The sequence below is a fragment of the Schistocerca piceifrons genome, chromosome X (genome assembly GCF_021461385.2).
Source record: "Schistocerca piceifrons isolate TAMUIC-IGC-003096 chromosome X, iqSchPice1.1, whole genome shotgun sequence".
NCBI classification, from domain to species: domain Eukaryota; kingdom Metazoa; phylum Arthropoda; class Insecta; order Orthoptera; family Acrididae; genus Schistocerca; species Schistocerca piceifrons.
Window position 1 is genome coordinate 151,410,317 of NC_060149.1, and position 27,144 is coordinate 151,437,460.

General features: G+C 43.9%; 1 protein-coding gene across 1 annotated transcript in view; it reads right to left on the reverse strand.

Moving 5' to 3' along the window:
- LOC124723205 overlaps nt 1-26,589 on the reverse strand; it is a 1,036,184-nt gene extending 1,009,595 nt beyond the window's left edge. Inside the window, exon 1 of the mRNA XM_047248396.1 lies at nt 26,550-26,589. The gene's annotated coding sequence lies outside the window, so the exon portion shown is untranslated. The remainder of the gene's footprint in view (nt 1-26,549) is intronic.
- Nucleotides 26,590-27,144: the final 555 nt, after the last annotated feature.

The following is a 27,144-nucleotide window of genomic DNA, read 5'->3' on the forward strand; positions in this document are numbered from 1 at the left end:
CATTCTATCAGTGGACGATGTTTCAGATATTTCACTGTATCTTGTGGATCACTGGCATGAGTGTTAGTGCAGCGTAATATTGCTTTTGATTTATAAGCCCTCCACAGCCAGTGGTAATTTGAATAAAATTTCACAAAACTGAATATTTATCTTAAAACACAAGCCGACGTTTGGGAAGATATCCAGCGATCCTGTCTGAGATGATGAAACTGCTTGGTTCAGAAGTTGGTCTTTTCCTAAAACTGCGTTCTCTGTCGATTTCCAAGTGACAACCAACGGTACTGAACTGTCTCAAGTCGAGATGAGTGGTTACGCTGGACACTACTACTTGTGCCAGTGCGGCGTATTCCTACTGTGTGAAGATCATCTATGCAGTTGTTCGTGAGCCTCAAAAGCGACAACGACAGCCTCAAATGCGACTTAAACGAACGGATGGCAGCATGAGGTACGAACTGACACATAAATGAAATTATACAAATTTCGCTTACCTTACCGAAAATGCAATAGCCATAGTTTAAACAGGGTGCTTCGCCGCCGAGTTATCAAGCTCATATTATAGTGCCTGGAAATGACACGATATTTCGTGAGCCACGAAAACTTCCGTAAGTGTTAATGACGCTGCAGACATGTACGAGGTCAGATTTGGTACGGTGTCGTCTATGTTGGTAAAACCAGGAGATCGGTAGTATATAAGTGATGATAAACAAATGGGGCAGTACAGAAAATTTTCAACAGCCGAAAATCGGCCATGAAATTCCAATAGACCCAGTTGGTTTTTAGGCTATGGTAGCGAAGATGACAATATCACTTTATTTCGCATTGCTTTAAGTATTTGTGATAAAACATTATTTCTTTTCGACTGCATAGGGCTTGCTGGATGTAAATAAGTATTTATAAAAACTTATCCTAAAAATGTAGAATTTAGCTCGTTCTTCCATTGCGGTAGCTCCCAATTCTCGTGCAGCCATGCGATGACAGTTTTCTTTCTGTTCATCACTCTTCTAACTGGCTTTATGAGGCTCACCACGATACCCTCTCCTGTGTCATTGTCTTAGTCTCAGAGTGCCACTTAAACTCAATGTCCATAATTGTTTATCGTATATATTTAAATCTCTTTCTTTCCGCAGACAGAGTTTACCATATAGTCCTTTCGTCTTCAAACACGCGGAGAACCTCATTTGTTATCTTATCAGTCTACTTAATTTTAACTACCCTTCTGTAGCATACATATCAAACACTTCGCGTCTCTTCATTTACGCATACCGCACTACTAGGATAGACGCTGCCAATGAGCGTAGCCAGTCGATGACTAATGAGCAGCAATACTAACTGAAATGCATTACGGCTCTTACTAATCGTACAGTGGCTATTTGTAGTCAGTATTTCTCAAGAGCAACATTGTGATTTAATGGAGTGAGAGAGACTATTGGAATAAGTAAAATTGTTAATAATTTGAATGAGGGCTAAGACTATAAAGCTGCCAGCGATCTCATAGTCACCTGCGTTTATTCACCAGGCAGCAGCTTCACAAGTCTGGTGTAACGGCTGAACAAGCGATCACGCGACAGCTGTAATACTCGCGGCATCCACGAGCTCCTGCGGGAGAACACTAGTCCTAGGCATATTCTGCCGATGCGCGTATTATCTGCCAGAATACAATCATCCCGCAACAGACTTCTTAACTTTATGCTATAATGTCTCGGAATAGTTATATTGGTTCTCACAAGACAAGCAAAATAGATCCAAGGAAGACCATGTTCAGAAACCAGCAGCTTCACCTCCCAAATGAGGACTGCTGCTTGTCGGCTGGAATATCAGACTTTATTTCAAAGTAGCAATTCAGTTTTACAGAAATACAGGGCACATGTCCAAAAGGATCTAAATCAAAATGCTACTGTGGCAAGAATGGATGAGCGGAACAGGATGTGCACGCGTAGCTCATATCTGTTCAAATAGCCGACATTCTCAACGCGCCCACCCTACGGATGAATCATCTACATCTACATCTACACTGATACTCCGCAAGCCACCCAACGGTGTGTGGCGGAGGGCACTTTACGTGCCACTGTCATTACCTCCCTTTCCTGTTCCAGTCGCGTATGGTTCGCGGGAAGAACGACTGTCTGAAAGCCTCCGTGCGCGCTCTAATCTCTCTAATTTTACATTCGTGATCTCCTCGGGAAGTATAAGTAGGGGGAAGCAATATATTCGATACCTCATCCAGAAACGCACCCTCTCGAAACCTGGCGAGCAAGCTACACCGCGATGCAGAGCGCCTCTCTTGCAGAGTCTGCCACTTGAGTTTATTAAACATCTCCGTAACGCTATCACGGTTACCAAATAACCCAGTGACGAAACGCGCCGCTCTTCTTTGGATCTTCTCTATCTCCTCCGTCAACCCGACCTGGTACGGATCCCACACTGATGAGCAATACTCAAGTATAGGTCGAACGAGTGTTTTGTAAGCCACCTCCTTTGTTGATGGACTACATTTTCTAAGCACTCTCCCAATGAATCTCAACCTGGTACCCGCCTTACCAACAATTAGTTTTATATGATCATTCCACTTCAAATCGTTCCGTACGCATACTCCCAGATATTTTACAGAAGTAACTGCTACCAGTGTTTGTTCCGCTATCATATAATCATACAATAAAGGATCCTTCTTTCTATGTATTCGCAATACATTACATTTGTCTATGTTAAGGGTCAGTTGCCACTCCCTGCACCAAGTGCCTATCCGCTGCAGATCTTCCTGTATTTCGCTACAATTTTCTAATGCAGCAACTTCTCTGTATACTACAGCATCATCCGCGAAAAGCCGCATGGAACTTCCGACACTATCTACTAAGTCATTTATATATATTGTGAAAAGCAATGGTCCCATAACACTCCCCTGTGGCACGCCAGAGGTTACTTTAACGTCTGTAGACGTCTCTCCATTGATAACAACATGCTGTGTTCTGTTTGCTAAAAACTCTTCAATCCAGCCACACAGCTGGTCTGATATTCCGTAGGCTCTTACTTTGTTTATCAGGCGACAGTGCGGAACTGTATCGAACGCCTTCCGGAAGTCAAGAAAAATAGCATCTACCTGGGAGCCTGTATCTAATATTTTCTGGGTCTCATGAACAAATAAGGCGAGTTGGGTCTCACACGATCGCTGTTTCCGGAATCCATGTTGATTCCTACATAGTAGATTCTGGGTTTCCAGAAATGACATGATACGCGAGCAAAAAACATGTTCTAAAATTCTACAAGAGATCGACGTAAGAGATATAGGTCTATAGTTTTGCGCATCTGCTCGACGACCCTTCTTGAAGACTGGGACTATCTGTGCTCTTTTCCAATCATTTGGAACCCTCCGTTCCTCTAGAGACTTGCGGTACACGGCTGTTAGAAGGGGGGCAAGTTCTTTCGCGTACTCTGTGTAGAATCGAATTGGTATCCCGTCAGGTCCAGTGGACTTTCCTCTATTGAGTGATTCCAGTTGCTTTTCTATTCCTTGGACACTTATTTCGATGTCAGCCATTTTTTCGTTTGTGCGAGGATTTAGAGAAGGAACTGCAGTGCGGTCTTCCTCTGTGAAACAGCTTTGGAAAAAGGTGTTTAGTATTTCAGCTTTACGCGTGTCATCCTCTGTTTCAATGCCATCATCATCCCGGAGTGTCTGGATATGCTGCTTCAAGCCACTTACTGATTTAACGTAAGACCAGAACTTCCTAGGATTTTCTGTCAAGTCGGTACATAGAATTTTACTTTCGAATTCAATGAACGCTTCACGCATAGCCCTCCTTACGCTAACTTTGACATCGTTTAGCTTCTGTTTGTCTGAGAGGTTTTGGCTGCGTTTAAACTTGGAGTGGAGCTCTCTTTGCTTTCGCAGTAGTTTCCTAACTTTGTTGTTGTACCACGGTGGGTTTTTCCCGTCCCTCACCGTTTTACTCGGCACGTACCTGTCTAAAACGCATTTTACGATTGCCTTGAACTTTTTCCATAAACACTCAACATTGTCAGTGTCGGAACAGAAATTTTCGTTTTGATCTGTTAGGTAGTCTGAAATCTGCCTTCTATTACTCTTGCTAAACAGATAAACCTTCCTCCCTTTTTTTATATTCCTATTAACTTCCATATTCAGGGATGCTGCAACGGCCTTATGATCACTGATTCCCTGTTCTGTACATACAGATTCGAAAAGTTCGGGTCTGTTTGTTATCAGTAGGTCCAATATGTTATCTCCACGAGTCGGTTCTCTGTTTAATTGCTCGAGGTAATTTTCGGATAGTGCACTCAGTATAATGTCACTCGATGCTCTGTCCCTGCCACCCGTCCTAAACATCTGAGTGTCCCAGTCTATATCTGGTAAATTGAAATCTCCACCTAAGACTATAACATGCTGACAAAATTTATGTGAAATGTATTCCAAATTTTCTCTCAGTTGTTCTGCCACTACTGCTGCTGAGTCGGGAGGTCGGTAAAAGGAGCCAATTATTAACCTAGTTCGGTTGTTTAGTGTAACCTCCACCCATAATAATTCACAGGAACTATCCACTTCTACTTCACTACAGGATAAACTACTACTAACAGCGATGAACACTCCACCACCGGTTGCATGCAATCTATCCTTTCTAAACACCGTCTGTACCTTTGTAAAAATTTCGGCAGAATTTATCTCTGGCTTAAGCCAGCTTTCTGTACCTATAACGATTTCAGCTTCGGTGCTTTCTATCAGCGCTTGAAGTTCCGGTACTTTACCAACGCAGCTTCGACAGTTGACAATTACCATACCGATTGCTGCTTGGTCCCGCATGTCCTGACTTTGCCCCGCACCCGTTGAGGCTGTTGCCCTTTCTGTACTTGCCCAAGGCCATCTAACCTAAAAAACCGCCCAGCCCACGCCACACAACCCCTGCTACCCGTGTAGCCGCTTGTTGCGTGTAGTGGACTCCTGACCTATCCAGCGGAACCGAAACCCCACCACCCTATGGCGCAAGTCGAGGAATCTGCAGCCCACACGGTCGCAGAACCGTCTCAGCCTCTGATTCAGACCCTCCACTCGGCTCTGTACCAAAAGGTCCGCAGTCAGTCCTGTCGACGATGCTGCAGATGGTGAGCTCTGCTTTCATCCCGCTAGCGAGACTGGCAGTCTTCACCAAATCAGATAGCCGCCGGAAGCCAGAGAGGATTTCCTCCGATCCATAGCGACACACATCATTGGTGCCGACATGAGCGACCACCTGCAGATGGGTGCACCCTGTACCCTTCATGGCATCCGGAAGGACCCTTTCCATATCTGGAATGACTCCCCCCGGTATGCACACGGAGTGCACATTGGTTTTCTTCCCCTCTCTTGCTGCCATTTCCCTAAGGGGCCCCATTACGCGCATTACGCGCCATAATCAATAGTGCCTGAAACCCTGACCGCATAAGACACTGCGTTTATGAACAGAACCGTATCGAGGGCAGCTCGCAGCTGCCTCTTCTCCCTTCACAGACCAAATTCTGTAGATGAAAATTTCCTTCACTACTTAATATCGTATTCAGACTTACTTCGGGTTGTGCTCTACCACATCGAAGCACTTTAGTGGTTTAATCAACAGCCCTCGTTTTAGAACTTAGCCGAAGGGTTAAAATAAGTTTTATGTAAATGTGAAACCTTTATACACGGTGATTCAAAAACAAACAACACATTTCAGTTGCTTATTACAGACAAACTACGAATAATAGAACCACATTGCACATGCCACCGGACAGAGGAAGGTTCAGATTTTTATGTTCGCACAGACGCTGTATCACACACTCAACATGAGAACCATGCGTTGCTCGAGAAACATCGAAACGGTAGTTCATTTCATTCCATACACGAATCGACAAGTCCCTATTTACTGAATCGGCAGCTTCAACAATTCGATTTCTCACCTAGCATAGGTGGGGCAAAGACGCTGTCTTTTATGTACTCCCACACAAACAATCGCATAGTGTAAACTCTGGTGACATGGGATGCCAGAAACAATGAACAAGATCTTGTTGTCCACCTCTTCGAATTCAACGTGGTGGGATGGCGTTTTTAAGTTAACGCCGCGCCTCAAGGCGAAAATGAGGCGGGACGCCGTCATACTTAGAAATGAAATCATTCTGATCTTCATGAAGTTGAGGAAACAACTAATTTTGCAGCATGTCCAGGTACGTCATTCTTGTCACAGTTGCCTCCACAAAAAGAGAGGTCCAGAAACTTTTTGAACAGTAACAGCACAAAACACATTCAGTTTCTGTGAGTCTCTTTCATGTTCGACGACAGCGTCAGAATTTTGTGACCCCCCCCCCCCCCAAATTCTTACACTATTGCGGATTACTTTACCCGATAGATGAAACGGTTCTAGGCGCTTCAGTCCGGAACCGCGCTGCTCTACGGTCGCAGGTTCGAATCCTGCCTCGAGCATGGATGTGTGTGATGTCCTTAGGTTAGTTAGGTTTAAGTAGTTCTGAGTCTAGGGGACAGATGACCTCAGATGTTAAGTCCCATAGTGCTTAGAGCCATCTGAACCCTATGTGATAGATAAAAGGTGGGTCGTTCGGAACTGTCCTCTGTCATATCCTTGTGAACTGAAATGCAGAATTCGTACTTTCTGTTATGATCGCCGGAAGACAATTGCTGCAGTAACTGCGACATGTAAGGCTTCATATCAGGCGTCGTTTCAGATCACGCCACACCGTTGTTTGAGGAAGTTTTAAGTTCCTAGCCTGCCCGTCTTTTGGACTTTCGAGAGCTCCGTGTAAACGCACCTCGGATACATTCGACATTTTCATGAGAAGTGCGTGCCCGACGAGTGTTCTTCCCTTTGCATATGCAACTAACTTCAAGAGTTATATATGCCAGTCAAAAATCTGCTTGCTGAACCGACGTCGGAATTCACGTTGCACTTGAACAGTGGATTGAATTCGCGCAAATTACAACAGACAACTTGATTTCTCTAGTGGTGTAGTCGCCGTGTTGCTACAAACAACGAACAGCGCAGCTGTGTCAAAACTATGAACCTGCCTCTATTCAGCGGCATGCTCAGCGTGTTTCTATCTTTTATAGTTTGCCTGTAATAAACAACTGAAATCCGTTATCTCTTTTTCAGTCACCCAGTACTCCAATACGTGCGTCTTGCGCAGCTTGACACTGACATTTACGATGATGGATCATCGTTACTCATATAGTGTTACGGTGAATGGAAGACAGGTAAAAAATTCATAATTTATGTAAGTATAGTGTGCTAGAGTGTCAAACATCACAGTACACTGCGGTACCATCGTTCAGCAACAGAGGAAAAAATTGGATTAATGGGAAAACTTGAGAGGACTATTACTCATATTCTCCCTTTATAGCCTGAGTTACGGTCACAGTTACGCCGGATTAAACTTGGCAAGAAGGGTCGTGTAATTAATTTATTACGGCCGGTAATTCCCATTGAAAGTCACGTTTATGCTGCTAGCTCTCTTATCCGGCTGTATAGCGTGTCAGTAACCAAGTAGTTGCAGATTACAATACTGCCATGCAACTGGTGTATTTGTTAAATCAGTTGCCTTATTATCTAAAACAGATTGTATTGTATAGAATGCGTTTGAAAAGTTGACACTTGAAACGTCTTGAGAGAACTTTACAAGCAAATAGATATTTTCAGTACTTACAGTATGAAGAAACGACAAATACAAAAACAGTAAGACAAATATGATGACGCAAAATGAACTAACCCATAAATAGAATATAAAATGAGACCAGGCTAACCTACACATCCCCGCCAACAGCCCACTGGTTATTTCAGTGTCGCAGAAAAGACTTCATGTCTGCACACTCGCCAGTTCGAATCAACTCGTGGTGTTAGTAGCAATGTCGACAACTACAGTTACCACTGCGTCTACAACTAGCTGTATATTTCACCAAGTACTTCCAAATGTAACACACCGTACATTGCTTCTAATTTCTATACAAACAAAGCCGATAAATCACACTACAAATGCTACATTGCAGTCTAGAGCCTGGAATTTAGCTGAATGTTGAGATGCCATCCGCTACGCTGCTTATGTCTGTTTTCTGGAGCTCGGCAGTCATCCTGGGAGCTGCTCACTGAGACGTGACTGACTCAGGCAAAGACGAAACTATACTTCGATGTGTTGGGCCTTCTGGCATTGCTGCATGTAACACTTCACTAACCACACCATCACTCGCATCACTAACACTTTCGTTATCACTACCACTTTCCCTGTGTATTTTGAGTGCTCGGAGCGTATTTTGTGGATTTCTTAGGGTATTTACTCAACACTTTATAATATAATATTTGTGACTAGTTGGCTCTTGCAGAAAATGTAATGTGGTGCAGTAGAGCTTAAACCCAACTGGAAAACATATGCTGGAGCGTGATAACGCTCTGGTTGTGTGGGTGATCACTTGAAACGAAAGTGATACACGTTTTCTCATCCCCCGTTGACTGCCAAGAGCTCGCCCTTATAGAGAAGCGTTGCCGTTCCTGACATCTGGTTGGTCAGAATCCGGGGACAGAGTCTCAAGAACGGTCTGACATCAAGGAGTGGGGTCATTTCTTGGCATAAACCTTGGGAAAAAGGTTCAAATGGCTCTAAGCACGATGGGACTTAACATCTGAGATCATCAGTTCCCTAGACTTAGAACTGCGTAAACCTAACTAACCTAAGGACATCACACACATCCATGCCCGAGGCAGGATTCGAAACTGCGACCGTAGCAGCAGCGTGGTTCCGGACTGAAGCGCCTAGAACCGCTCGGACACAGAGGCCGGTGATAAGCCTTGAACTGAACGGGAGTGTGCAGTGTGAAATTCATACGAGTATATAGTGCGACAGTGCAATTTTATTTGATTTGTGTTGCACGTAATTATTTCATTGTGATTGTGATAAAGCGTGGTACACACTACATATGGCAATAAAATATTCTGGTACTCCTTAAAAAAATGTAATATTCGTTACCAGTAGCTCAGCAGGTTCTTAAAATCAAAGTGATTCTCATTACAGTCACAGAGGGCATAATCAACGGACCTACGAAGGTGTGAGATATTCTGCGAGAGCGACAAAGGAACAGAAGACGCAAGCTGAGTGGACAGACCTGTCACAACCTGTGCTTATAATGTAAACGGCAACTTCAAGGCCGACTTGAAACGTCAGGCTGTCACAACCAGTCCATATCGTCACGATCTCTGCAATGACGTCCAGTGCCTATGTTGCAGCCCTGTTTGCTGGATAGTTGAGATAAAATCGGGTAACTAAGAAGTTGTTGTTGTTGTCTTCAGTTCTCCCTCTACGATTTTTACCCTCCACGCTGACCTCCAATACTAAATTGGTGATCCGTTGATGCCTCAGAACATGTCCTACCAACCGACCCCTTCTTCTAGACAAGTTGTGCCACAAACTCCTCTTCTTCCCAATCCTATTCAATACCTCTTCATTAGTTTTGTGATCTACCCATCTAATCTTCAGCATTCTTCTGTAGCACCACATTTCGAAAGCTTCTATTCTCTTCTTGTCCAAACTATTTATCGTCCATGTTTCACTTCCATACATGGCTACACTCCATACAAATACTTTCAGAAAAGACTTCCTGACACTTAAATCTATACTCGATGTTAACAAATTTCTCTTCTTCAGAAACGCTTTCCTTGCCATTGCCAGTCTACATTTTATATCCTCTCTACTTCGACCATCATCAGTTATTTTGCTCCCCAAATAGCAAAACTGCTTTACTAGTTTAAGTGTCTCATTTCCTAATTTAATTCCCTCAGCATCTCCTAACTTAATTCGACTACATTCCATTATCCTCGTTTTGCTTTTGTTGTTGTTCATCTTATATCCTCCTTTCAAGACACTGTCCATTCCGTTCAACTGCTCTTCCAAGTCCTTTGCTGTCTCTGACGGAATTACAATGTCATCGGCGAACCTCAAAGTTTTTATTTCTTCTCCATGGATTTTAATACCTACTCCGAATTTTTCTTTTGTTTCCTTTACTGCTTGCTCAATATACGGATTGAATAACATCGGGGAGAGGCTACAACCCCGCCTCACTCCCTTCCCATCCACTGCTTCTCTTTCATGTCCCTCGACTCTTATAACTGCTATCTGGTTTCTGTACAAATTGTAAATAGCCTTTCGATCCCTGTATTTTACCCTTGCCACCTTTAGAATTTGAAAGAGTGTATTCCAGTCAACATTGTCAAAAACTTTATCTAAGTGTACAAATGCTAGGAACGTAGGTTTGCCTTTCCAACTAAGAAGTAAGCGATACAATTTTCACTGCCGAGACGTCAGATTTACACTGCCTGAAAAAAAAAAGAAAGAAAGAAATAGCGCACCTGGCAAGACAACGTCGCTTTTCATGCGATGACAGCATATGCCACCTGGGGGATAGTAGAAGTACTGATAATGATTTTAATGTCGTCAATCAACAGATAGCGTAGTGGCACAGCTGCCAGAGCTCCGTCTGTGTCTATTATTTAATAGAGAATGCGCACAGCCGGACGGGTCAGTCTGGTACCAACGTGTGAAATTAGCAGATAACCACGCCACGGACACACGCTCGTGTATCCTACCGCCAACTGAGCGAGTTCAAAAGGGATCAAACTGTGACTGTCCGAGTGGTGGAATGGTCCTTTCGGAGCATTGCCACACAAGTTGGAGGCGCCGCATCAGTTGTGCAACGATGCTGGTCACTTGAAAATTCTCACACCTGTAGACAAGGTTCTGGATGTCCACGCAGCACATACGCTCGCCACCGTTGTCGTACTGTAAGGGCAGCAGTGGCAGATCGTACAGCTGCCAGACCACAGATAAGAGGGCATGTGAGCCCAGACGTGTCAATAGGAACTCTTGCGAACCTATTAGTAGCAATGGCACTACGGGCACGCACACCTCTGCCCCGTCTTCCGCTCACGCCACAGCATCTGATTTAAGAGACTGAGAAGGTCCAAAGAAGAACGGCAAGATTCGTGACTGGTACATTCAGCCATCGCGAGAGCGTTACAAATCTCATAGAAAGTTTGAAGTGGGACACACTTGCAGATAGACAACGCGCTAAACGGAAACAGCTGCTCACTAAATTCCGAAATGCGATGTTCGCCGAAGATGTAGAGCATACATTATTACCACCAACTTTCAAATCGCGCAATGATCACCATTCAGAGATAAGGTAAATTAGAGATCGTACTGAGGCGTTCAGACAATCGTTTTCCCTCGCGCGATCCGCGAGTGGAACGGGGCGGGGAATATGACTTTGGAGCGAATTGTGCACTCCGCCACGCACCGCTTGGTGGCTAGCGGAGTATGTATGTAGATGTATATGCAGATCGAAGTGCACGACTCAACTGGAGGATCACTCGGAAGATGGAATGGCACGCCGTGGTCTTCAGCGAGGAAGCATACTCTGGTTGCACACAAGTGATGGTCGTTTTCGCGTACGATGTAGACCTGGTGAGTGCTGACTCGTAGAGCGCATTCGTCCAAGACACAGTGGCCCCACCCTAGGCCTTATGGTCTGAGGTGCGATAAGCTACAACTCTCGTTCACCGTTTGTGTTTTTGGAGGGGACGCTAACCAGTGCCCGGTATGCGCAGAACGTTGTTAGGCCAATTCGTTTGCCGTTCTTGCAACAGGAAGGTGACGTGTTGTCCCAATAGGATAATGCTCACCCACACACTGCCCATGAAACTCAGCGAGCTCTGCAAGACGTGCAGCAACTTCCCTAGCCAGCACGATCCCCGAACTTGTCTCGAATCAAGTAGGTATGGGATATGACAGAGCGAGAAATGACTCGTGCGACTCGTCCGCCAACGACTCTTCACCAAATGAAATTGCATTAATCGCGAAAATATCCGTATTTTTAAACACAGATAGATCATTTTGTATTCTGGCTGTTCTAGTATATTCAGTTCCGAAGAACTGAGCTATTTGTTACTGGGTTGCCACCCTTCTTGGATGGCTGTTACGCCACGTCTTAATTTTCTAACCATTTAAAGCGCTTAAAGGTCCAATCTCCAATGAAAATATTCTTACGCAATAAGGCATAATTAATCAGATTATTAGTGACAAAAATAATCTTAAAATGGTTCAAATGGCTCTAAACACTATGGGACTTAACATCTCAGGTCATCAGTCCCCTAGACTTAGAACTACTTAACCCTCAATTTACCTAAGGACATCACACACATCCATGCCATAGATAGGATTCGAACCTGCGACCGCAGCAGCAGCGCGGTTCCGGACTGAAGCGCCTAGAAACCCTCGGCCACAGCAGCCGGCCTAATCTTAAAAACTGGCGCAAAATAATTTAAATTCTATATGTAAATACTAAATTGTAATTATTAAAACGTGTACACAAAAGTAAGGTACCGTTAAAAGCATGTGTGTCTTACGTCACACATATGCTTTATATGTAACGAATTCATAGGGTAATATCAGGTAGTTCCAGCTTTACCTCATCGCTTCAAACCGGTTTTCCGTCAACTGTACCTTATTTGTAAATTCCTCCTGCATACGGAAGAAGGTGAAGAATAATTTAACACGGCATGCTTTCATAAAATCTGTTAAAAGTATCATTCATTGTAACTCGACGGTATGAGTTACTTACTGAACAGAAAATATCACAAAGTAATGTACACAACCACGGAAATCTAACATTACTTTGTTCAACAACAACGCGTCTCATACCACCAAGCCTCATGGTGGTACTTAAGTTGCCAGCTGTCTTTATGGTCTAATGGCTAAAAAACAATGTTACCAACTCGAAAAGAATATGAGGGTTCCCGGCCTCGCCCCCGTACCCTATTACACATCAACTTCCTGTATCTGCCATGCTAGTCACAGTTTCGCTCAACTTTTGGTCTTTAATTATTACATTCAATAAATATTCTTAACCGTCTCTAGTATACACTATTCAGCCACAGCCTTATGACCAGTGCCAGTCTGAGGCTGTATGCCAACTGGTTGCGTTGTTGAGTACATAAGCGGAGCAGAGTCAAGCTGGGAATAATTCTAGCGGCTATACGGGCTGAAAATAGGGAAGTCTACAGACATAAACGACTTTGACACAGGACAGACTGTCAGGACCCGGCACATGGGATAGAGCATCTCGGCAGCGGAAAAATTGGACAGCTGTTCAAGTGCTACAGCCGTGAGCATCAGTGAAAAGTGTGGAAGTTCCTGTTCTGTGAAGCAGTACATGGTGGCGATCTGTGGCACATCTGACGACAGTGTAAAATGTTGATAGTAGTGTATGCGTTCCGTACGATACCGTTCCCAGCACATTGTTGAACATGGGGCTGCACTGCAGATGATCCCTACCTGTCCCATGTTAACCCAACGACAACTGCAGTTAGTATGAGTTTGTCGAGATTGGAAATGTGCCGTCCAGTGAGACGAATCACGTATCTTATTACACCAAGTCGTCGGTCGTGTGTGTATATGCATTCATCCAAAAGCACAGCTGCTCGAAACGTGCACCGCGCCACGGACGTATGGTAAGGGGGTCAGTATTACGCTCTGGGGTACATTCACTTCTCTTCCTTGGGACAGTTGCCAGTAATCAAAGATACCATGAGGACTACGCGAACATTACTGCGGACCAGCTGCATCCCTTTGTGCTTGATGTCTTCACCAACAGCAATGACACCTTCCAGCAGGATAACTTTCCGTTGAACAAGGTCAGAAACAGGCTAAAGTGGTTTGAGAAGCATGACAGTAAACTCAGATTGATGTCTTAGTCATCACGTTCGTTCGAGTCTAGCCGGATGCGACACGTCAAGGACGCAATTGGTCGTTAGTTCAGTGCCCGCAAACCACCCTACAGTAATTTACGGGAATTGAGTGACTTGTACGGAGAACCTGGTGCTGCATACCGGCAAAAACCTACCAAGGGGTTGTTGAATCCATGCCAAGCATAGTCTCTGAAGTATTGATATAAAAATTTGGAGCAACGCGCTATTAAGCAGGTTGTCGTAATGTTCAGGTTCATTAATGAATCCAGGCTGTACAATGGACCCTGTGATATGACGCTGTCTAGGGAAACAACCATTCAGTTGGATTCCCTAAAAGCGAATGTCGTGGTAGACTCTCAATCAGGCAAGAACATTTTGTTTGCGGTTCCCTACTACCCCGGATGACCATCGGTGGCAACCATAGCGGCGACCTGGGAAGAGGATACTTTCTTTCAATGTATTGAAGACGGACATTGGTGTTATTCTTGGCGCCATGGTGTGGGGAGCCATTGGGCATGACTTCAGGTTGATGCTAGTAGTGATTGATAGAACTCTGAAGGCACAACGGCACGTCACGGACATCTTGCATCTTCATGTATTATCTGTCATGCGACAGCATAATGCCATTTTTCAACAAGAACCTGCTTGTCCACGCTTTATATCTGCATCCGCGGACTTCCTGCGTGATGGTGAGATAGACAGAACACGTTTGGGACCAGCTCGCCCGTCAACTCTGTCCAAATGCTAGAAGGCAGTATACAAGGATCAGTTAAAACAGTTGTGGCAACCCAGTAGCAAACAGCTCAGTTGTTCGGACTTGAATATATTACAACAGCAAGAGTGCAAAATGACCTATCAGATGGCTTCATGATACCATTCCCGTCCGAATGAGTGCATGTGTGCAGGCGAGAGGAGGTGCATCATCATACTGATAAGTGGACTCATATTGCCAGCTTCTTTGTAAATGTGGCTCGATATTGTAATCACCGAAATAACATAATATGCCATCTCAAACTGTGAAGTCTAATTTCATTTCTCACCCTCTCTCCCTCCACCCTGCTGGGTGTTTTTCTGCGAGGCAGTGCACATTGAACACGTCTTTATATTCCATGCATTCCACAAACTTTAACTCCAGAAAACCTATCGTTTCCATCCAACCGGCCATCCACATACACACCCTCTATATCCTTGCCCAATGTAACTTCCGTAGCCCCTCTCGTAGCCGACGGAATCCATGTTGACATTTACCTTTCCTGTCACATTTAGCCCATCCCTGTTTATCCTTTCTCACAATAAGCTTATCTCCACATTTACTACTGTAAGTTTTTCTTCCCTTTCAGTAACTATGATCTGACCTCCAATTTTTCCCCAATTCCGAATTCCAGTTAAATGCCACCCATTTTCCCACACTACAAATTTTCATATGTAAGCACACCATTTCCGTTGCCACCGCCCTTCCAACAGCACCAATATACCCTCCTACTGCCAACCTACTCCTTCCTGGTGCAGGTCTTACAGCTTCATCCACTGTTGAAAAGTACTTCGCTCCTACTATAAAGCTACCATGAATACTTCTTTTTAAAAGACAACTAACGGTTTTTGACATGATCGATGTACCACTGTCATTCTTAACTTTATCATTTTAACATTCTAAAACTTTCGATATGCATTTTATTAATTATCTCGTCTGAAGAGCATCAGACATACCGCTGTCGGCCCACCATCACCCCTCAGAAAGAGGGAATGCAATTACAATTAAGATAAAAGCCTGCAAAAAGATACAGGTGATGTATATGATTAATTCCAGTCATCCCCAAAACTTTTTCATTTCACTTTGAATGCGTACATTCTAGTAAGCTTCTGATGTACTCTGGAAATTAATAGTATTCAGTGATGTAGGTACAGAGCTCGGTCTCGTCTGCTCCTCATAGCGCCGACTGTACGTGACACTTTAGCTAACCAACGTAGTGAGCTATCTCTTCATGCACGTCAAAAGTGACACTACATCAAAAGACGTAAGTGAGGTTGATTTTTGATGTAAGACGCTTTTGGAAGAGGATGATTTCTACATAAGTGTGTAGTGAGAAGGTACATGTCGCCTAATACAGTAGCTGATTTAAAATATAATTCAGTTTCTGTGCCTGGAGACACATGCTGTCTAATCAAAGGAATGACAGTTCTCTTTCTTCTTTCTACTTCTTCTGCATTAAGCTAAGTGTTGAACACTTTTGCCTTCACTTATGCTTGACACTTGGATCAAGATTTTGATTATGACTGCTGATGAGATTGTTGTCAGACTCCGATTCCGACTTACCATTGGCTCTTAAGAGTGTTGCCTACTGCCTATATCCGCCCCACTCGATAATTTTGCTGCCTGAAAAGACTGCACTAACATACATAAACATGAGGGGTCCCTGACAATAATCCTTTTAGAGTTAAAACCTTGTAAAAATTAGGACCGGCAATAATGTGACTAAGCAGTAATCATTTTCTGGTAACGCTCGCTGCATTAATAGCTTTCGATAAGCAGTGTGTTTTCCTCTGGGTTGCCTTGTCTTGGCTGGGTTAGGGTGTGGCGAACGTGAGGTTCCTGAGCTGGGGAACAGCGGGCATCACCCGTCCTCTAACCGGATGCTATGGGTATGCTCTGCTGGCCACCATGCTGCTTCACTGTTGAACGATGTTTATCACATGGACGTGGGATGTTAGCTCAGCCGTCTGAATCGAGAGGATGTCATAAACCTCTTAAAAAACAACCTCGACATCATAATGAGCTAAATACCAATGGCGGAATGGCTTTTGAGGCGAAACAGTCATTGGCTGGTAACTATGGGTCACTTTCACACTCCTGTTGTATCGCGCTTGTCCAGATAAGGTGGGGTCCGTCTGGCTCGAAGTTTATTATTCCAGCTATTTGTGAAAAAGAAAAGGTTTCAAATTACCCCTCTGAGCACACTACAAACGTATGTATGTATCGCATGATAGTAGCTTGATTCACGCAACAAAAAGAACATTAGATAGTCCACGAAGCACGGTGGCTCTCAGGAGTATTATGAATTATTACCGAGCACTGAATGCTTACGACAATGCTTCCAGATAATGTAAATAAGAAAAGGAAGAAACCTATGAACTATAAAAGAGCAGATCGTTCTAGATGGTGTAAAGAGAAAAGCAAGAAACCCGTGAATTAAAAGACAGCATATTCTTCCATATTTTGTAAAGGGTAGAGGTCTCTTTCGAAAAAAAGTATTGTCTTTTCACGTTCAGGAAGTATTATAATGTAATGACCAAATTCTCAGATCAGCAAAGCGATTTAGGAATGAGACACGTTTTCCAGAGAAATTAACGTCCCGGCAGCCTACGGAATTAGAGACTCCCATATTACTTGGGATTACCAAATTACGACTGAGCTTCAAAACACTCTTAATTCCCGTAAGGGTATTGTTTACCGCTCAAATTTAATGACTGTAGGAATTTAGAGGGGTTTTATGAAGTATAACAATGATAAGGCATCACTGACGTGAAGCATATAACGAAAAATGTAAATGGCGAAACAGAAATAACTGTGCTTTTACGCACACATTCAGTTCTCCATCGTTAACAGAATATGTAATAGTTGGATCACTCGGTCATCAGTGACGCCTTGTATTTCAATGCCCATAATATGCCTGGAATTTCAACACTCGTGACAGAGTACCATACCATACGATGACCTGAAAACTTGTGCTAAATAAAGTAAAGCTATTACTGAAGCAGTGACATATTACTCATCACCTCCAACGCGTGTAAACTGCTCTCAAAACCGAGTTGTTTGGAGTCAAGGCTGTTCAATATTTTCAGAGAAAATAAAGGTAGGAAGTTCAGATCACAAAGCGAGTAGCGAAACATGAGGCCCAAAAACTCTATTCTACCAATACCTAAACACCTAGCATTTGCGTCTATATCAACAGAAGTAGGACACTCAAAACCAGACGCAATCAGCTGTACCTGTCCTTGCGCTTCAATGGACTTGCTGTATAGCCTATCGTCTCCTCTGTACTGTACACACAGAGAAATAACCAGAAAATTTAGAAACTCATAGATCACGAACATTCCTGTCACCCAGATAAATACAATCCACTAATTTAATGTTACTTACAAAGGCAGTTATCTCCCCGCTGAAAGAAAAACAAAACAGAAAGAAAAAGGCTGAAAAAAACAACCGAGGCATCTGATCACGCGTCGCAGGTATTATCTAACGAATCATAAGTTGGTCAGTCTACACACACGATATGGGTAGTGAGGTAACTGAGAAAGTTGCTCAGCCAGTCCCTCTAATGTCGCAGTGTCCCTACCGGTATAAAGATGTAAACTCAGAGAAAAATATAATCATCATCAGTACAATTGCTCCAACAGTTCAGTGAATCGAAAAATGTTCCAGACCATGTGGAGGAACTGCGACCTTTGGGGAAGGAGAGACCCAGTTAACGTGAATGCAAGAGACCCGTTTTATAGAGTCGAGTGCCCAATGCTGAAAGGCTATAACCTGTTGGTTGGTTGCTTGGTTTGGGGTAGAAAGGGACCAAACTACAGGGTCATCAGTCCCTATAACCTGTATGGAAAAGAAAATCCCAAAGAGGAGAGGGCTAAGGGTAAAGTGAACATATTTCTTAGTAACTAATACCATCGAACTTAATCTCAAGCTATAGTTTGTTGCTATAACAATATGTTCCATAACAATGATTTAGATTAAGCATTATCATACAGCTCCTCAATCTATTCATCCTTTCTGAGTATTATAATTCGCGTAAAGTGTTCTGGGCAGTTCAGCACTGGTAAGGAAGTCTGTCTTCTTCCCTTACATCTCGGTATTCCCTTTCTTCCTCCTCACTCTGATATTTGAGAAGTGGCTGTTGATTTGCAGACTAGTGACTACTTCCTCATCCAAATACACGTGGCACTGAAAATTCCTCGAAAGAAAGCTGCTAAAGTGGATAATCAGCAGGCCAGTATGACTCTTTAAAGCCAAATGGCTGAATTTTATCGTAGAGACAGCATCCAGGAATAAGTGGATCACTTTACGAACGTAACTACCACGCCACTGATGCAACTTTTCCATTTTCCAGCTCTTTCATTTTTTCTTAATATAGGCAACTTGAAAATGGATGCTTGACATCAGAAGACAGTGAAAAAGCAATTGCTGACTACATTGTTCCTGGGAGAACAGAATGGCCATTTACAGTTGTCATGAGCAACTGAAGTCTCCAAACCATTCCACGAGCCATTTCAGAAAATGGTGGAAGATTCTGCACAAATTACTGCTACCGCTACCCAAGATCATGACCTTCGTCTACACATAATTATCGTTGAAAGAAGCACATAGATCCTTTTATTCTAATTATGAGGACATTTACAACCGACCGTCATTCACATGTGGGATAGTTTCCTCACTGTCTGTGTCTCGTGACAAGGCGTCGCATGCCCGTGAACAGCATCTCGTCATTAAAAAAGTACGGGTGCCTAATTGCCATTAATAACTTGATCCTGCTGGAAGCAGCTATGCTAGATGCTTTCTTACTCAAGTAGAACCACGTAGGTGTCTATATCAGTCTTAGAAGGCCTCTTGGAAGTACAACACATTTGGTCAACTCCATCAGCGGTTTGGTTCAAATGGCTCTGAGGACTATGGGACTTAACATCTGAGGTCATCAGTCCCCTATAACTTAGAACTACTTAAACCTAACTAACCTAAGGACGTCACACACATCTAAGCCCGAGGCAGGATTCGAACCTGCGACCGTAGCGGTCACGCGGCTCCAGACTGAAGCGCCTAGAACCGCTCGGCCACACTGGCGGGCTCTAAACAGGGTAGAGTCGGTGACATTTCCGTAACTGCTGAGTGACGGCAACCTGACTGGGTACTATACCCTTTAGGCTTTCGGAAACCTGGCGAACCACCGTCACCCCGTTCCTCACGATAGGTCAGATATACAGGGTGGTCCACTGATCGTGACCGGCTCAAATATCTCACGAAATAAGCGTCAAACGAAAAAACTACAAAGAAGAAACTTGTCTAGCTTGAAGGGGGAAACCAGATGGCGCTATGGTTGGCCTGCTAGATGGCGCTGTCATAGGTCAAACGGATATCAACTGCGTTTTTTTAAATAGGAACCCCCATTTTTATTACGTATTTGTGTAGTACATAAAGAAATATGAATGTTTTAGTTGGACCACTTTTTTCGCACTGTGGTAGATGGCGCTGTAATAGTCACAAACACATGGCTCACGATTTTAGACGAACAGTTGGTAACAGGTAGGTTCTTTAAATTAAAATACAGAACGTAGGTACGTTTGAGCATTTTATTTCGGTTGTTCCAATGTGATGTATGTACCTTTGTGAACTTATCATTTCTGAGAACGCATACTGGTACAGCGTGATTATCTGTAAATACCACATTAATGCAATAAATGCTCAAAATGATGTCCGTAAACCTCAATGCATTTGGCAATACGTGTAACAACATTCCTCTCAAGAGCGAGTAGTTCGCCTTCCGTAATGTTGGCACATGCATTGACAGTACGCCGACGCATGTTGTCAAGCGTTGTCGGTGGATCAGGACAGAAAATATCCTTCAACTTTCGCCACAGAAAGAAATCCGGGGACGTCAGATCCGGTGAACGTGCGGGTCATGGTATGGTACTTCGACGACCAATCCACCTATCATGAAATATGTTATTCAATACCGCTCCAAACTGCATGCGAATTATGTGCCGGACATCCAACATGTTGGAAGTACATCGCCATTCTGTCATGCAGTGAAACATCTTGTAGTGACATCGGTAGAACATTACGCAGGAAATCAGCATACATTGCACCATTTAGATTTCCATCAATAAAACGGGGGCCAATTATGCTTCCTCCCATAATGCCGCACCACACATTATCCTGCCAAGTTCGCTGATGTTCCACTTGTCGCAGCCATCGTGGATTTCCCGTTGCCCAATAGTGCATATTATGCCGGTTTACGTTACCACTGTTGGTGAATGACGCTTCGTCGCTAAATAGAACCCGTGCAAAAAATCTGTCATCGTCCCGTAATTTCTCTTGTGCCCAGTGGCAGAACTTTACACGACGTTCAAAGTCATCGACATACAATTCCTGGTGCACAGAAATATGGTACGGGTGCAAATGATGATGATGTAGCATTCTCAACACGGACGTTTTTGAGATTCCCGATTGTCGCGCAATTTGTTGATACTGATGTGCAGATCAGCCGCGACAGCAGTTAAAACACCTACTAGGGCATCATCATTTGTTGCAGGTCGTGGTTGGCGTTTCACATGTGGCTGAACACTTCCTGTTTCCTTAAATAACGTAACTATTTAGTGAACGGTCCGGACACTTGGATGGTGTCGTCCAGGATACCGAGCAGCATATATAGCACACGCCTGTTGGGCATTTTGATCACAATAGCCATACATGAACATGATATCGACCTTTTCCGCAATTGGCAGACGGTCCATTTTAACACGGGTAATGTATCACGAAGCGAATACCGTCCGCACTGGCGGAATGTTACGTGATACCACGTACTTATACGTTTGTGACTATTACAGCGCCATCTATCACAAAGCGAAAAAAGTGGTCCAACTAAAACATTCATATTTCTTTACGTACTACACCAATATGTAATAAAAAATGAGTGTTCCTATTTAAAAAAACGCAGTTGATATCCGTTTGACCTATGGCAGCGCCATCTAGAAGGCCAACCATAGCGCCATCTGGTTTCCCCCCACAAGCTAGACGACTTTTGTTCTTTGTAGTTTTTTCGTTTGATGCTTATTTCGTGAAATATTTGGCCCCGTCACTATCAATGGACCACCCTGTATACGATCCTTCCTAAATGAAATTTTCAATATGCAGCGAAGTGTGCGCTGATATGAAACTTCCTGGTTGATTAAAATTGTGTGCCGCACCGAGAAGATAGGAGAAGAGATACTGGCGGAAGTGAAGTTGTGAGGAGATGGGGTGAGTTGTACTTGGGTAGCTCAGTCAAATGGTTCAAATGGCTCTGAGCACTGTGGGACTTAACATCTGAGGTCACCAGTCCCATAGACTTAGAACTACTTAAACCTAAGTAACCTAAGGACATCACACACATCCATGCCCGTGGCAGGATTCGAATCTGCGACCGTAGCAGCAGCGCGGTTCCGGACTGCGTCGCCTAGAACCGCTCGGCCACAGCTGGTCGTAGCTCAGTCGATAGAGCACGTGTCCAAGAAAGGCAAAGGTCCCGAGTTCGAGTCTCGGTCTGGCACACGGTTTTAATTTTTCAGGAATTTTCACCTTCCTTCGTCATCCACAATGCCCCGTGTACCACCTGATTAGACGACCATCAGTGGAACTGGAAACTGCAAAGCGTCCACGAGTGATTAAGCCATTTGAGATTCGTATGAACTTTGACCCAGTAAAACTTGAATCACTTCAGTTTCGAAACAGCTCTCATTCTCGTTTACACAGTTACAAGGCAAATTGCATTTCAGATTAATTTTTAAAATATTGGTGAAATTTATTTTACTTTTAACCATCACCATTAAGTCTACGCCGATGGACTCAAGTTGTAGACAACCTTGCCTGACCTATGATGGGCCACGATTCTGACCTGAAGTTGTGTTTACCAAATGAAGTCGTCATCATCTATGAACCAGGGGTGTATGCGACCTTGATGTCACTATAAGCAATTATGTGAATGCAGGCTACAACATTCGTCATATGCTCCGATTTCCCGAGCAATATTCATTCAGTTCAAGATAGTACCCAGCAGAAAAATGAATCTCGTCTACACAGGAGATTCTGTTTCACTTACGTCATATATTAAAAGAGGTGATACCGCTAATAAATGGCAGATGCGCATTGTGAAATGCCCCTACTTGCAGTGACGTTGCTGCTGAGGCACAAGGCGATGTATCGATGACAGGCCACACCGTAGGTCCTTGTACACACAGCGGCAAGGGTAAGTTATCCTTGCTCTTCTCCAGACTGTCACACGACTTCTTTCTCCAGAGAGAGGTGCTTGTGCTGTACAATTATCGATTCGCCATTTTTTTATAGAGTGTAGATGAGTGGTCAGAGGGTGTGACTGCCATGCTGAGGTACTGAAACGGCTTTGGTGGGAGGACCGAGGTGCAGTCAGCCACGTGATGCCAGTTGAGGAGCTTCCGAAGTAAGAAGTAGCGGCTCCAAGGCCCAGAAAGTCGACAACGACCGGGAGAGCGTTGCACTGACCCCACAGCCTGATGACATCATTATCAGAGAATGAGGCGGTAGTCCGTTGGCACTGATTTCTTCGTGAAAGCCTGAACGTGGAGCTAGTGTACTTTAGTACAAAGTGTTTCACATCGTTACAAGGGAGCAAAAATTGTCATACAAGTAGTTCGGACTTCTGTTTTAGATGATAAAGAGACGAATATGATACGGTACAAGCTCTAAATAACTCTTTTGTGTGTAACCAAATTCCCTTTACAGACTCTGAAGACAGATTCGTTACACAAATACAAGAAAACAATGTGTAGTAAACATGGACTCTAAAATACATACCTTAAGAGGTATGAGCACGTGTTCATCTTCGAACTATGATACTCATCTCTTCTACTACAAGCAATTTGCTTACATATTTTGGGATTATGGACCAAAAAAAATGACTAGTACACATTGGCTATGGGCTATGAACACTTGCTCACCTTCGCAACTGTGAAACGCCTGACTTCTATCGAATAAGTGCTTTTCTTAAGGTATGCATTTTAGATCCCATATTTAGTTGATATTATTTTAAGGAACCTGTCCTCTAAGTCTGTATGAAATATTGTGCATTAAATGGATACAAAAATTCGGAAGATCACAAGGGAGCGTACTGTTACACAAAACCTGCCTTACTTTTTTAGTCTTAATGGGTTGTCCAGAAGGTAAGTTCCGATCGGTCGCGAAATGGAAACCACTGGGAAAATCCGGTAAAGCTTTGCACAGGTGTGTTGGGCAGTATCTTTAGTATACCCGTCGATCGTGTCGCGTCGCTCTTTTCAGTTTTGAGTGAACAGTGAGCTCGTATAGATGTGTAAGGAATAGCGTCTACCGCCGTATATGAGGGCCTGGTTAGAGATTTCGCCTGTGTCATGCAGCCCACATTACACAACTGTCGAGCAGTTCCTTCATCATGCCAATGCTCGGCCGCACACTGCAGCGGCAATGAAGACGCTCCTGCAGCGTTTCCGATGAGAAGTGTTCGATCACCCACAATACAGTCCATAATTGGCTCCCTCTGAGTCTCATCTATGCTCACAAGAACAGCTGGCTACGAAGACAAAATTTTTCCATAGACAACGAGCTGCAGACCAGTGCAGATAACTGGCCGAAAGCACAGGCGGCTGCTTTCTATGACGAGGGTATTGGAAGGCTGGAACAACACTACAACAACACTCGAAGTTGGAGCGGCGACTATGTAGAGAAGAAGGTGGAAGGTGTACCTAACTGTTGCAAATAAAACGTTTCTGGTTTTCACTGTGATTTCCATTGATTCATGAAAAATAAAAGTAATTATTTTCCAGCTGGAACACCTTGTCCTGCACACTTAATCACAACTGTTGCTCTCAAGTGAATATTTAACAGAGTAATAATATTAATTAATATGATTTAAAATCACATATATACCCAGTGATTCATCCTCCTCCACATTTGGCTCCCTGACATGAGACTGTATAGCTTAACGAGTAGACACTTTCAAACTCATGCGGAATCAACTTAAGAGAAACAACAGTATATTTTAAATAGCATCTTGCTTCACGTGGAAACAGTTAATATCTTCGAAACTAATTCTTATTTAAACAAAAAAAGAGGAAGAAAATACAGCGTTGGACATTTGTAGTGCCATATTGTTTAGAAAAAATTGAAGGAAGAAATACGCACTTATCCACCCGGAAACGGAATTATATTTCAATGGATCGCGCAGTTACGGCTTCTAAAGCCAGGGAAAGCTCGGATCCTAGCGTAAAAAGAATTCACTGTCCTATTAAACAGCTCGAGACAGATGGTAGCATTTACTCCCAATTGGATTGTGTCCGAAAGATCAAACGACCTCCTGAGGCACCGAATTGGCTGCGTTTCGCCCAGTGGGCAGTTAAGTTAGTTATTGCTTCCCAAAATATAGGGCTTTTACGACCAATCGTGAAAAACAGTGATATACTTCCGAAACGCGGCAGTGCGCGCTCACCCATTCGTGCCGTCGTTGCAATGTCCTGCCGTTGCCGGAAACAGTTACGAGCGTGTGAACTGTGATAGAGTGTAAAGTGCTTGGCAGTAACGATGGGCACGCTGTTATCTGACATTTGAATTACTACTTCGATCACTTTCCTGAAGTAGATTTACTTTCTTGTAAATTTCACTGCACGTGCAGCAATTCGTCTACCTTGCAAGAAAGAATATCAGCTCATTCACAAGCTGTGAAGAGTTATGAAATGATAGACAGCTATTCGCCACCGCTGTTAAATAAAACCAGTGCAAAGAGCGGGAGCGACTTTTAGCACAAATGTTTTGACGCGCGACAAATTTACGGAGTACCTCACAAAGATTTAACGGAGCACGCGACAGGGAAACGGCAGATATACATTCTCGATCAGAACATCATTCCAGAACCGCCGGTTGACAATGAGACAATACATTCACAAACGTGATCAAAATGTTATTTGACGTCCGCCGGAAGACAATGACGAACATTGTGTTCGGTGTTTTTCAGGACATTGTTCGCTGATGAACGATTCAAATTGATGGAGAGTGCGGAAGAAAAATTTCAATGAAAACAGCGGAGCAGTACGACGCAAGGGGGAACGAAGGCTGGATGTCTGTCCTGCTCCTATTGTACAGGTTTCTGAAACACACATACCTGCTCACATTAACGTGCAGCTGTTCATACATTCAGTATATCATAGTTGCCACAAATGGTAGTTCATCTGATTTCATTACTTACGATCATTTATTTCCTGATAATTATTACGAGTTACAAGAATAATCTTCATAATATGCGCCTGTGCGCCCCAAAACAATACGAAGCAGGTATTATTACTTGGCAAAACATATGTGTGCGACAAATATAAAATTCGTCGTGGTTCGAAATATACAAGAGATCCGTTTTAAATAATCTTATTTGTCTACTTCTTGCTGTATGTAGCATGCAAGTGAATTGTACACAAGTAGCTGTTACGAAATCAAGTATTCATATACGAAGCAAACAATGCAAGAGTGACCTAAATTACGGTGTTGACAAACAAAGAAACGAATTAACTAGTGGCGCATGGACAGCAGGCATGCTTAGTGCAAAAGAAATTGTCAAACAGTTTGGTGAATTAACGTACCAGAATATATATACATATTTTACGTTTCACGTCTGTTTGACAATGGGCCATACGTATTACTCTAGTGACTCATGTGCATGCAAAGTAAAGCAAAATTTTCATTTAACTAGACACTATTTGCTGTTGAAATTTAAACTGTTTAGTTTATATACTGCTCGACATTACACGAGGATCAGTTGCACACGTCACCTCAAAGATATACTAGCAAAGCGGCGATTAGTGCTGAGGGTGAATATTTTATCTTAAAATATTTGGAAGAGGGCTTTAAAGGACACTGTGAGTCCAGTCTGAAAAGTGGGTGAGGACGGTTACATTTTGTACCAGTAAGCAGACGGTGGTTGGCAGTGCGAAATACAAAGCGCGAACATGCATGACGCGCAGGCGGCCCCGTAGGAGCGAGACACAACCTACCTGCCTGCTGCGTCCCGTGCGTCGTGGCGCGCACTGCCGCCGTGCCGGCCCCTACCCCTACCCCTACCCCTACCTCTCACCCCTCCACCGGGGACCCTGCCGCCCCTCCGCCCGCGGGCTGCCCCACCTCTTATTCCCCTCCCCCTCCGAGGGCAACGCTCAACGCCTCGACGCGCGCTCGCAAACCCCGCCTTCCGAAATTTCGTCGCGTGTGTTTATAGCTGCTCGGGGCACGCCGTGTCTGTCATCGGCCTAGAGATGCGGCGAAACAGACGCTGCCGCTTACAAAATTCACCACGGGCGGGATTAAAATATCAGCTGCCGGGGGGCGAGCACCTTGTTGCTGGGATGCTACACATGTTTCCGTCACCTGAGTGACTCGACGTCCCACGTGGGATACGTGTTCAGTAACCCGAATGAATCCCTTCGGAGTTCAGGTGGTGCTTAAGTCGAGCTGTTTTTTTTTCAGTGGCGACATAGTGACGACTCTCGCAGCCACAAAAATACCGACAGGGATGGCGCGATACAGACGGACAGTTCTGTACTAGATGCAACAAAAAGATAATAAAAGAGGATTCTGTGCCCTCTGGCGCCG